Here is a 14464-nt window from a genome sequence, read left to right as displayed (position 1 = left end):
ATTCACGAAATGGACTTGAATTCCAAATGCGCGATTTCGATTTGGTGTCGCGTACATTATTTGAATGCAAATCTAACATTAATTTTAACTGCTTTGTAGGATTGGCTTTCCATAATCATCCGTTTCATTTGATGCATGCAGGAACATTAGCTTTAAGTTTTATTATGACAATTCCTCACTTTACGATTGACAGAAATCTGTTGAAAGTTCCTATAGACTAAAACGAACTTGATATCGCTCTGATTAGCAAATAAAAGCTTAAAGTGAGGGCATTTTCTTTGGAGAGTACCTCGTGACACAGAAAAGATTTTATCATTTTAAATTTTAAAATTAGTCTAATGCAACTTGCACGTTATTTGAAATTAAGATAACTTCTAATGGAATATTAATAACAATCTACAAATATTTTACGTATAGATATAACCTTTATATTATCAAGAAATTAAAAATTTTAAGTTGTACTAAAATACTTAAGTTTTAACATTGTTATCGTTTTTTGCGAATTCCGGACACTAAAAATCAAGTAGTGTACATCATGTAGCATTCTTTTAATTCAGAATTGCTTAGCTAGTCAATCCAGCGCAAGAGTTAAGGCACAAAGTCATGTTGATTTCCAATAATAATCTAATCATACTTGAAATAAGCAAGGCACTGCAAAGACTTGCACATTATCGTCCAAGTATGTGGAACAGTAGCATTCACTTGACGGATCCTCGGCACAGCTGGATAATAAAATATGCCTCTGCAGATTTGCAGGAACGGACTGGCAATCTTGATTCCAAGTTTTCATGAATGGAATTTCTCTTGCATCCTGAAAATAGAACAAGATTAAGACGTAAAATATGATCAATATTTAAGTAAATTGATTAAACTAAAATTTTACAAACTTGTATTACAAGAATAACTGAAGTTCACGCAAAGTTTGCCTAGCAAAGCGATTCAAAAATCCGAAGCTGATTTTATAGGAGTTCGCTCATTTTCTAAGCCATAGTTTGTTAAGTGTCTTGTCAAAAGGCATGAAACTAGTGACAAGATTTAAATAGACGCTTAAAACTAGACGGTTGAGATTGCGTCTTCATTTCGAAAATATTGTTCGATTCCGAGGGGGAGTTCAAGACTTGGCGCACGGGGCAGTTTGCCAAACATTCTTTTATCGGTAAACATATTAAGCTGAGCGCACCAACGCAATCGATTTTACCTGCCATAATGCAAATACTTACACTTTTACTGGGTGAATACTTAAGAAATTAACCGCATTTAATGCATTGTAAAATTGTGGCGAAAGATCAAGTTAATACGCTAGCATTAAAGGAGATTGATTGCATTCCTTTTCTAATTTGTTAATGGGCTTATGCTTGTACAATAACAAAACTTTATGCAATGTTTTGTTACATGCAAGCCGGATTCATTGAACAAAGTATCGTCATTGTGTCTGGATCATTTTCCTTTTATTTTATCATATAATGACAAATCTCCAGGTAACTTGCCTTATTTGGTATTATGCATATCCATATCTGAACAAGATAACTCGAAAGATTTTAGCTAGACAAATTTGGTATATAGGTTTTAGACTAAATTTGTAAATCTTGGGTAATTTTTTGCTTGAAGTGTTTGGGCCCCAATAATGATCGAAGACGAAATAATGCAATTTCGATTTTATTAGAATTGGCATTTGTTGAAATTAACATGCATCAACGTACAAAATTCCGCTTTTCGTAACCTTAGTTTTAATATTTTAGAACGTCGGTATTTCGAAGAGGTTTTTTCGTAACACATTTAGTACTTTCATAGGATGTTTATGACTTCACTTTCTTTACCTTCAACGCTTCAATTCATGTTAAACTAAGAATAGAGATGCAAGAACTTCTGAACCAAAACGCGATCTGATAAAACTCGCGAAACTATTCCGTTCATGCTTCTATAACAACCATACAGTACATTTAAAATTAGCAATCGCAGGAATTTCCGGAAACTAGTTTCTGGTTTTATGGAGAAAGTGAAGCTAGGCCATACTATGCCAGATAAATTTTATGCGATTTGAAAGTCGCTTAATCAAACGGTCTTCTGCTGTAGAGTAGAATATATAGAATATCGAGGTTTTCGGAACCACCAAGAGTTATCTAGATGGGAAACACAATTTTTCCTATGCTGGTTATATTTGAATCATTTGGAAAGATTGAGAAGGCTCAAGATTCTTATATTCCAAGTTTTTACAATCTTACTCTATTGCAAATCTCAGACTTACCTCTGACTGAAGCGATGCATTCTCGATAATGGCCATTTGAAAGCTCACTGGATGTTCATCGGTGCTTTGTTGAATTGCTTTAACAACTGCTTACGAACGCTGATAAGAATTGACCTAAAAAGAAAGGATTGATCAAGTTTAAATGCCGTCTAGGCGAGAATTTTGTTCAGTTAACTACATGCAAGAAATATAACAGGCTCACATTGATCAAATACTGTCGGGGTTTGAGCCTATGTTGTCTTCTAAATGCAAGGTCAAGGAAGACAGCTAAATTGGCTCGATGACTACTTCCATTATAAAATGGCAATTCAGATTTAGTTTCAGCTGTTCCGAGTCATACTAAACTTTACTTACAAAAAATAAATTGCTCTCCTTAATATGCCCGTCTACGAGTATTTTCTAGAGTTTGAGCGCTTGCGAGTAGTTTCAAGTAACCTACTTCCCATACTCCATATCAAACCCATTGATATCAATTGCAATACATAGTAATCTAGGATAGAAGGTTAAAAATATCTTGCGCGGTGAAAAACCAAAACCTTGGACTAGTCAGAGGATTACGTTTGTAATTTATACAAGAATCAGGGTATTCATATACAAGAATTTATATCAATTGAATTTTCAGATTTGTATGAAGGCGATTGTAGTCGTTTCTTAAAGCAGTGACCTGGACTAATCTTCGGTAAATTTTGCATCTTATTTTTCGACTACATTATACTACAAGAAAAGGAGCAACTTCAGTATGTAATCTGACCGACTTTTACATTAAACTCCCATAACTAATAGAACAAAATTACTTCCGATTATATTTAGGTAATTTAACAAACTTCACCTGAACAAATCATTAAATCTGACGCCTTCACAGAAATTTTAACGTGTGCTTGGCGATGAAAACAAGATTAATAAAGCTAAGATATTTGGGAATAGGTTTGAATGACCTTTATATGCACTATTCATGTACAGTCGCGGATAAAGGAACCACCCTACTTTATTCTGGCATCGTTTATCGTATTTTCAAAAAGACGTCATTTGAAAGGGTTTAACATATTCTTGGACTTATTTCATAAATGGCCATCTATATAGTGAAATAAGAGTAGCCTTCAAAATTTCCAATGGTAACCACTTGGATTTCTCAAATTTCAGGACTGCATTAAAAGTTTGTGGAAATGAAGTTTCATTAGTTCTGGACTTTTCGTTTCGAAATAAGCTAGGAAGTCAGTTTTGTAATTAAAATTTTATTCACGTTTTAAAGTCGTAAAGTTAAGCCTAAACTCGTAAGAAAAAGTTCGTAAAATATTTACTTTATTAATTTGTGAAAAAGTGAAAAATTTCTATATTGCAACACGCTTAAATTTTAGCATAAATCTAATAACAAGACCACTTTATGATAAGCAGAATTCCAGCTCAGTCTCACGATTCATTTTCCCTTTGCATTAAAATTTTTTGTATTTCTTCTTAAACGATGTATTTAGGGGTCATTGAAAAGTTCCGATTTCGCAGCTTTTCGTTCAGCAATGACATTCTGAATAATACATTCCTTTAAACATTGTTTTCAACATTGTTCTAATAAAAATAAAGAAATTCGTTAGCGGTAACGATGGAACGCAAGTGAAGATTTCTTATTTGCATAATTTTATCAGTAGTCGCCACTTTTAATTGGGGTGGGTAGTCCATCCTTGTAATAAGGTTAGAATTTTTAACCGTTAGTTCATATGCTACTTGCAGCACAAGAAATGCCAGAAAAATTGGAATACAACTAATTTTACAAACATCAACATATTTCTTTCAATTGCGAATAATGAACTCCAATATTCTTGTACAAGAAAGCAAGCTTATTGTTGTTTATGTGCTCAAGGTTTCTTTTACAAGTCAAATTTCACAAGATTAATCTGTAATTGCATACGATCACAAATGGAATAAAAAATTCAGGTTTCTAACATTAAGCATTTAATATTTGTTGTTTCGTAATAATGAAATACAATTGTTGACCGATTTCCTTAATCCATTTAATGGAGTCGATTGGTAAATACTAAATTTTTCAACGCCTTTAATTTAATGCCAATAGGTTTCAATATAAATTTTCGATTATTAACACTACGCCACCCACACGCCTGATCGGATTTGTTTGGTGGCGGTAGGCCTGTCACGGACGAGTTTCTTAAAACCGATTTTTATAAAATTTTAATTGGATAAATATTAAATCAAAGTCAAAATTCGGGTGGCATTAATGCGGTGGCAACGACATTCGCCCGTTAGTTCTCGCATGCCATCAGCAGGCTGCTACCGGACTGCAAAATGTTTAGCTGGTTACTTAAAGACATGCAAAGGAATAATTGTTGATATTTTTAGTTAGAATTGTATGCAGTTATATAAAACAATGTCTCTTAAAATTTCTATTCATATAAGCAGCAAGATAAGCGAATTATAGTTTAAGAAACGGGACGATTGAAATTATATAGGAATAGTATATGCCGAAAGAAACTGGAGAAGCACAGAAGAATAAGTCAATTTTTCTTAATCGATAAGATTACTTTTAACACAGAAGTACACATTTCTTTTAAATATTTAATTTTACATTTTATACAAAATATCTTTCCACTTGGGTGCTTCCTATATACCAAGAAGTTACAAACACAAGTGCAACTTAATGCTCTGTAGTATTTCTTTGCAGAAATTAATCTATTCTAAAAATGTCACTGTACATTTCTTGGAGGAAATAACGAGTTTTACTATATAGATTTAAAACATCTACAGAGCTATAAAGTGCATAAAAATATTACAGACGCGTAGAGAATATCAACATCTTATATCTAAATATGCAAACTACCCTTTAACAGAAAGGGTCAAATCTCGTGATGTTTTGGTATATTAATGAAAATTGTACGCGGGTATTTATTTAGGGCATCAAAAAAGGCGTTGTCATAGGAAACAAAGCCAGTACAATTTTGAATATATAGAGCCCTCTACACAAACTTCGTGCATCTTTCAGTACATTCCTTTAAAAGCGCACTTTTAGTTTTCACATATGATCGATTGCAAAATCTGGGACACTCCTGTTCTTGCGACTGTACATAGCATTTCCATATAGCGGTACTCTAATTTGAATTGAAGATTACAGAATATTCTAAGTACCACGCTGATTTCTCTCGTGGCGCATTTTCTTCTAGAGGCATTGCAGATTTAGCTTAATACGATAACCAGCTATCGATACTTCATACTGCATCTTTTCTAACAGCACAAGGCATTAGAAGCCCTTCTTGCATGTGCGAGATCTTGGCATTGCAAGAATTAGAGATTGCTGTAGATTGAAATTTCAAGTCTTATGGAAGGGTCGAGAAAATTTGTATATACAAAAGATGCAAATTAAAGAACCAATTCCCGTTATTAAAATTTGAGCGCGAATATCTATAGAAATGAAATACCCTGACGATTATTCCAAATTGTCTCTAAGTAGCCGCTAGCATTGGTTTTTATATGGCAATAAAATTACACCCGATCAAAAGGTTTGTGGCAAGTAGCGATTAATTATACATCTTATAAAAGACAGACTGAACGAAAAAATTGAATATTAAGAGTCAAGAAGCTAGCAGTGAAGAGGACATTTATAACTGTTATAATCAAATCCTAAGTCTCTCCTTAAATGACGTCAGTTGTGACGTTTTCCTCCGAACCTCGTCGAGATATTTACAAAGAATCAACATTAAGTTTGCATGCAACACTCGCTATTTTAGAGATGGCAAAATCTGGAATCGTGCCATTCACCTGGAATAGTAAATATGATAATCTTGGTCATATCCATTGATTATCGGCGATTAAACCCCACCGCAGAGTACAAGATCTTGAAAGCTTTCAAATTTCTTACCTTTGGACTTTCATCCCGATATCCTCAGGTAGGATCAATTCCAATGAATGAAGCTTTCAATTGCTTCAGTTTATTTGCATCTTCTAGAAGGTATGTTAACTTCATGCTGTCGCGGCTGCTTTCCATTCGAATTTAACTCCTCCAGAGCAAACTGAAGTTCCTAGAAAAAAGAAATCCTGTTAAAAACGTCTACATGCATTAAGATGCAGAGGCAACATTGGAGTATGTGAAAGCAATTAGTTGCAAGTCAGATGACATTTCAACACAGGAAAACTAGACTTAATGGGGGAATACGAGTGTAAAAATTCTCTGGTTAAGGCGTCTAGCAAAATCAAACTAATATACGTTGTAGCAAAAAGCTTAGAAAAAGCATATAGAAAAATCTAATATTTTTCTAGTGGTCAGTTTATAGATCCAGCCATCTTTTTGTAACAATGCAATGCAGGGACTGGGTAACGTTCGTAAAAAATATTCTGGATGCGATTGCCATTCGAATGCAAACTAGAATTTATAGATCAGTAAAAATGTCCTTAACATGTTGGAAAGTGAAGGTAGATATTTGATCCTTAAATAGTTCCCACTTCGTTAATTCTTTCGATTTCATTTGAATTGAAGCCATGAGGATGAAAGAGGGGTTAGATGAGAACGAAAGCGTTGGAACTTTGGTACAAAAACCATTCACGTTAGTTGGTTGAAGACGTGTTCTCATCTCTACTTCTAATTTTATGAAAAATTAGACAATGCCCATTAGTCGTGACCATAAATGGATTGATTATATTACCCTCCACCGCATCTCTACAGTTCAAATCAGAACCCAATTTAATCAGTAGGAGATTGCACAATGAAATTAGCAAAGCACTTTCAATTCCAGGAAATATAGTCGGCAAAACTAAAGATTTACAAGAAGGCATGTCACGAGTGCGTTCGGTAATTTTGTTACAAGATTCTTTAACTGAAGGTTTGTTGCAAATTGCATCTGAAATCCATTTAAGATCAGTCCTTTAGAAGCACCGGTTTGTATTTCTTGTGAGTCATCAAGAAAATCTTTTTCATAATAGCCTTTAACTTAACCATCCTTTTGGCTTTATTCAAAATTTTGAAGAATATTTTATTCGGAGTTTAGAAGCCACTTTCAAGCTCCTTTGACGTTCAGCAATGAAGAATTTACTAAATGATTCGTGAACATTTTGTAGCTTCAACAATCAAGAAATTCGGAGAAATTAGCTTTGATATTAAATTTGCTTATCAGACGTTTCTCACTTGGAGGAGTTTTAATAAAGAATTTTTGTCACAGAATATCAGTAAGTACTAAAGGACAAGTATAGAATTTCCATCGTGTAGTGTATCTCCTATAGTGGGTACTCATTGAATTGCTAATGATAACGCTTTTAGTTCTAAAGGCACCGAATACCAATTAAAGAAACCCACCGTTTTAGCAACTTCAAATTAGAAATCCACACTCAATTTAACAAGCTCCAAACAGTATGACCCGTTTGCGCACTCTGCAGTTTCGCTTTTTAATAAAAGATTGGTTATAATATTGAAGTGAAATAGAATATACAGCCTCTTAATTTCCTAATTTGGTTCACTGGTCGGCATGCATCAACGCAGGCTTGTGTACATTAACATGCATGCGACTTACAGATCACTTCTTTTAAACAGTGAAAAATAAGGTTTAAGAGTAGTTGCAGAAGATCTATTCAGATTGCAAGTAAGCGATTGGAGATTAAATTCGATTAGATAGCTCTAAGTTTAAATTCTAGAGTTTAGATTGAGATTAATTTAAAATGGAGATTTAAAACGACCGAGTTCCACGTGACCAGAACAGATTTTATTAGTTAAATATAGGAGTAATGTCTTAGTTGTACAATAATGTTTACAACTAACACAATTCGCGCCCCAAAGCATTAAAATAGCAGTTAGAAGTCGGTATAGAAGTGTTTAAGAATCGGCACTGCAGCAAAAAAGATCCGATGTAGAAACAAATGGTAAAGAATTGTATGAAATCTTGCCAATCAGCAAAAAATTACTCTTTGTCTCTAATCCAACTAGAATTTTTTATTATAGTCATCCACATGAAGACTTAGAAAAAAATAGGAGAATGAAGAAGAGTCAGGAACAGATTTATTTTAATTTAACTCGGGAATTTGAATACAGATACATAACTAGCTTTCTAAAAAGAGATAATTTTGCATTTAATTTATGCAAAAAAAAAAAAACTACCCTAAAATTCAAAACTTGTATTCAACTTAAAATTCACTTACCGAGAAAAGACGGGTAGTTTAACTATCAAAATGTGCATCATAACTCTAATTAAAGCAGCCAAACGTATTTTGAAAACACAACCTCATAAACATCATTATAGCAATTTAGAAGTACAACGAAAGATGAAACCAGTTCGCAATCAGTATGTTTTATAATATCTTGAATATATTTCAACCAATCAAATTTGTTCCATTTTTTTTTTCAATCTGAGTTCAGAAGTACATTTACATAAAATCGATCTTCTTCGATCAAATGGTTTTCTCCGGAAACCACGGTGGCATTGTGAGTCATGACTTAGAGATCCTACTTTATTGATGATCTGATTTGTATGCAAACTGGGTGTACATTAAATTTAATATTGTATGTTATTAAATTGGATTGCTGTTCTCAAATGCCTATTATTTCAAAATTTGACAGCAATTAACAATCGTGAGGTTTATAAATGTTCCTCATGTATTATTTTGAACTTGAATTAAAGCGGTCTTATATCAAATAAATCGTCTCACCGTTCGCCATTGATGTTTTCGTATGATTTCAAACTATACGTTTCTGTGAAATTTTAATGTTTTATGAATTAACTACTGTAACAGCTTTCAGAAACTTTTAAATGTAAGTAAAGTGGTATTTTATTTTCATTTCATCTCTCGGTCCTTATTTAGGAGTAGAGTTTTTTTTTTTATTGGCCTTTTTTATCTAGAGCATGCATAAAATGGATTAGCATTCAAAATTATTTGATAATACTGTTTGTTTTAAAGCAATCAAGACATATCACATATTAACAGAATCAATGCAAACAACATGGTACATTGTTGTAAATGACAACCTAATTATTGTCCAAAAGAATAGGAGGATTTATTTGTGATCAGCTCAAGATTTTGAAGCTAGCAGATTTGCACCCGATAAATTCTCATTCCTCATTCGTTTATCCTGAATAACCAGTGGGTGTTGTCTCCTCAAAACTTTCTCGTATACTCTCAAATAAATTTGTCATGCTACAGAACGCCTTATTTCGCATTACCATACAATAGTTACAAAATATTAATTTTTTGCGTGAATTTAGCATTTTTCCTGAATATATCGTGTCATCCTTGGTGAGATATTTGGCGATTAATCCTTGACATGTGTTAATAGTATCCAAAAATCGAATTTGTGCTTTAGACGCGTTTTTCCTCACAGACTGAAACAAAAATTTGATACAAAACTGCACTTTTAGTCACAAAATTCTATGCCAAATTTGATATATAGGGTGTTCATTAATTATTGTCGGGGTTTCCGTACCTCATAACTTTCGAATAAAAAATATTACACAAAAACCGATTACGTATTCGTAAATTACAACTCAAAGAATTTTATTAATGATATTAAAGGGTAAAGCTTGCACAATTTGCACTTTGTAGGCATTCAGCTGAAGGCGATTATGTATTCGTAAATTCTCAGAACAAATTTTGACTCGAATTGAGGATGATGAAAATTACCTTCGGAAATGGTTCTTCAGTGACGAACCCACTTTTCATGTGTCAGAAAAAGTGAATAAACATAACTGTAGAATATGGGGCTCGGAGAACCCGCACGATTATCAAAAGTCAAAATTTGTTCAGCGAATTTACGAATACATAATCACCTTCAACTGAATGCCTACAAAGTGCAAATTGTGTGCAAGCTTTACACTTTAATATCATTAATAAAATTCTTTGAGTTGTAATTTACGAATACGTAATCGGTTTTTGCGTAATATTTTTTATTCGAAAGTTATGAGGTACGGAAACCCCGACCATAATTAATGAACACCCTATATTTAAACCATTGCATTTTTGAGCTATCTCGTTCGTTTGCATGTTTCTGAAAGTACCGACCAACAGACAGTCAGCCCGTAGTTGCATTTAGCTCAAACTTTGAAGGTGTCTACAATTTAGATGTTAACTCTATGCACCGAATTTTATCTATCTAGCTCTCATCGTTTTGTAGTTATCGTGTTAACTTATATTCGAACAGCCGGATTTCCTTTAAATAGATATTGCTCAAAATTTGATAGAAAACTGCAAATTTGGTGTAAAGGTTATGTACCAAATTTCAACGATCGAACTCAAATCGTTTTTGAGTTATTTTTGTCACAGACTGACGGACATTTTCCAGAAATGTGTTTTTCGAACCCAGGTAGGTCTAAAACGTGTAGATTCGTCAAACTCTCAAGTTCGATTTTTTATTTTTTTACTATTACTATACTTTCTATATACTATGTACACAAGAAAGTAAAAATTAGAAATTCAAAGTAACGAGAAGGGATTTTTCATGGATGGTCACTATTTGAAAATTCAAGTTTAAAAGAATTTCCATTCGTAGAACGATCTTCATTATTTGACTTCTCTTGGAGAGTAAGTGAAATTTAATTAACTGCAATGCCGATATCTTTCTACATCTTTATGATATTCATCTGAAGATTTTATATAAGTTACCTTATATATTTAGTTTTGAAATTTGGGATAAAAATAAATAAATAATGAAAAAATAGGTAATTAGGTTATATTTTTCGCATACATTAAAAATTATTTCCTCGAATATTTATAGAATTACTTCATATTTTTATATAATGTGTCATTACTTTGTCAGATATTATATAAAATTTGAAGTATTTGATAAAAAATTATGCAACTTATAAGCAAAACGAGAAAAAATTGTGATTTTTTCAAAAATCATATCGTTCCAAATAGACGTTGCTTTTTACGGAAATATTTGTAATAGTTGTTCACAGTAAATAAAATGATTGATGAATGTTTCAAATCATTATTTACTATCTGTAAAAGCGTGTGAGCGAAAATTCTATTCCTTTTTTATCAATTTTTGATTAGTTCCTTAAATATACTCGAAACAAATTTTCACTGTTAAATGTACAACATAGTTTATAGTTTAATTGGTCGAAGTTCAAGGATGGTTCAACCAATTTTCCTGAGGGGGGGGGAAACCAAGTAAATTCGAAAGTATCCGGACAATTTTGATCACAAAATGCGTTTCAAAAAACCATAGGCCTTTTAATGCAGTCCTTCATGAAGAATTTCTGTGGAAAAAACTATGATAAGCTGACTAAATGCAAAATCGAATTTTCACCAAAATCAGTAACAAGAAATATGGCAAAGTACCCATATGAACGAGACACGCATTTTCTTTTTGCATTCATTCATTCAGGGAGCAATTTTTTTTTTTATTTTGTAATATGTACCATATTTTTTGCTCTTTACATTTGATTATTCGATATTTTTCAGGTAAGCAACAATTTTTCTTGTCTTTTTTGGTTTAATTCCTACAAATTGCCATTATTCTCTCTATATATATGTGTGATAATTAAACATAAATTAAAGGTACCGATATTTATTTTTTCTCATTTGATGGAATTTATTTATTTTCAAAAAGAATTTCTGAATTTTGATACTTATTACGATAATTAACTTGATGTAGAATAGCATTTTATTAAATAACATTTATTTTATTTATACATTATCTCACCTTTGGGAAAAACAGCATATTAACTATTTGATTGTTCATAATGTCTAAAATGTATATCGATTAACTAAGATAATATTTAAATGAATCATGCGATTCTTTACTTCTTATTATGCTGTCCGTGATGAATTAAATAGGAAGAGAGTCGAGAAAATTGATTTGGCGATACATCCATGACTGTATTATCAGCGAAAGCCATTAACAAACGTTTGTTTCTTCTTCCCCTGCTATAATTCTTAATGGCTTAGTCACAAATGCACTTTACTGATTTTAATCTTAATTATTTCTTAAAACATTCTGTGGTGAATTTAATTTTCAGTGTTCTTTGTTAGGATAGTTAAAGGTACTAATTTCAAAACATTTAATCGGCAAAAAAAGAAAACATTTACTCAATATTACAATTTCAAGTAGGGTTTCTTTTTATTGCAAAACCGAAATTAAGTTTGGTTTATTGCATCTTATTCTACAAGGAAGGTACAAATTACATATTTAGATAATTAAAGCTTCACGTTTTCGTTACTTTTAACAAGCGGGAGTGAGTTGCCCTGAAACATGTTAGCATACTCTCTAGTAAATGTACTTTTGTATTATTAACTAGACACAACACCATTCCATGCCTATTTTTATAATATATATGTCATAAAAAATGACATTGTAACCGAAGTGAAATAATACACTAAAAACATCGAATGCCAAATATATTATTAATACTATCATCTTGTAATTAGAAACAAATTAATTTACATATGTAATATGTTAAATATTTGAAAAATATATAGCTAAAGAAATATGTCTTATATAGAAATTTAGACAAGTAAATAATATTTCATTTTAAATATTTATTAACGCTAATTTATATTAATACATTGGATCTAGTTCACGCAAACTCTGTCGAATCACGTTAAAAGGACATATTATATGTATATAAACTGAAACAGTTCTAGCCAAAATAATTTAAGCGTTTGGCTGGATTTAAATTATAAAAATTGAACTTTTCGTACTTTGTTTTAGGCAAATTGATTTATAGATAAATTTATATCTAATTTTTGTAAAATATTATTTTTTAATTGAAATGATTACAAGATTTGTCAATTTCTTTTGAGCCATAATAGATATCAGGATTTTTTTCCCCCCATTTTCAGATTGAAAATTGATTTCTCTGCTATAGCTCCTGAGACTTGAATGGTTTATGAAAGGCACAAATGAAGTTACGTGAAGATACACAATATGAATGTTACGACAGGAGTGAATTAAACTACTGACAACGATATAGATGAGAGTTTCGATCGGCGATGCAACATTTTCTCTAAAATTTTGCAAAACCTGTAATCCATGCATAAGTTTTATACTATTTGGGAAATCAAACGTTTCCCTTAAAGGCTGTAACGCAGCATCTAACACTCAAGGGGAAAGAAAAAAAAACTATTTACGTGAAAGTTCGCTTCGTTCTGTGTAGACCATTTCTTGTCTTTTGGAACTTCTATCAACATCTAAAGAAGATGCTAATTGTTTACTATCCGAGAGCAAATCATTAAAACCTTTACAATATGTATATTTTTTTAAGAAGTATCTAATTCATTTAAATTTCCAGAAGCCTGTGAAATATTAAAATTCTTAGTTTTTAGAGAATTGAAACATTAACATTTTGTACCACAAAACTAAGATTATACATATAAAATGAATTTTATATGTTTAACACTTTCATCGCGAAAGACGAGATAACTCGTCTTCCAGGAAAATTCGCTATGCGCGAGGGATGAGATAACTCGTCCTCTACTCAAGGTTTTCTATATTATTGCAGCGCATCTTATATATATAATAAGTATATATATCTTAGTACAGAGGGTGGGACAAAGGTGCGCCATTGCCGCGATGAAAAGTGTTAAAATGTTTAATATTATCATTTTTTTTTTGGTTAATTCATAGAGAAATAAAAATCTTCTCTTAATTGAAATTTAAACGGGATTATTCATCTATCCATCTCGACTGGCGCGTATGAGGCAAAGGTTTCATTGTTAAATTTCAAACATGCCTATTTAAGACCATCGATTCATTGAAACAGGGAGAAAATTTGCAAAACTATTTGCAAACGTTGAAAGAACATATTTTGAGTTTAAATTTTTTTTTATTATTATTACAATTAGTAAGTAATATTTACTTATTTGAAGTAAAGATAAATATTTGATAACTAAATAAAATTTTGATAACAAAACATTAAATCTCTCAAAGTTGATTTTAAAAAAAAGACAAAAATGTAAATTGTTCAAATATACATCATGTACAATAAAAGATTAAAACTACAGCAAGTCCAAAATTACATTACATGAGCTGCCACTGGAATCAATTTTAAGAGCCCTCAAATAAAATTGTTCATCGTTCCTGATATGAATGATTATGTTAGCAGCAACAAATATTACATTGTAAAAAAAACAAAAACAATTTAGTGTTTTCGAAATAAGCACTCTCTCTCAACCCATGCAAGTCAATTGCTGATTTCTTTAGATATCGCAAACTGGGGCAACTGTGTCACATAAAGCAACTTAGACAGCTTTTGAAAAAAAAAAAAAAAAAAAAAAAAAAAAAAAAAAAAAAAATGTTTG

At 31.7% G+C, this 14464-nt stretch overlaps 1 long non-coding RNA gene across 1 annotated transcript; it reads right to left on the bottom strand.

The window, feature by feature from the left end:
* Positions 1–427: 427 nt before the first annotated feature.
* Positions 428–8493, bottom strand: LOC129961024 (uncharacterized). The gene is made up of 4 exons (XR_008783747.1): positions 8369–8493; positions 6105–6264; positions 2246–2359; positions 428–811 (listed from the first exon to the last, which is right to left on the bottom strand). It is a non-coding gene; the product is annotated as an uncharacterized LOC129961024 (long non-coding RNA).
* Between the last annotated feature and the right edge of the window lie 5971 nt (positions 8494–14464).

This window comes from Argiope bruennichi, chromosome X2 (genome assembly GCF_947563725.1).
Source record: "Argiope bruennichi chromosome X2, qqArgBrue1.1, whole genome shotgun sequence".
Classification (NCBI taxonomy): domain Eukaryota; kingdom Metazoa; phylum Arthropoda; class Arachnida; order Araneae; family Araneidae; genus Argiope; species Argiope bruennichi.
This window is presented reverse-complemented; position numbering and strand designations above follow the sequence as displayed.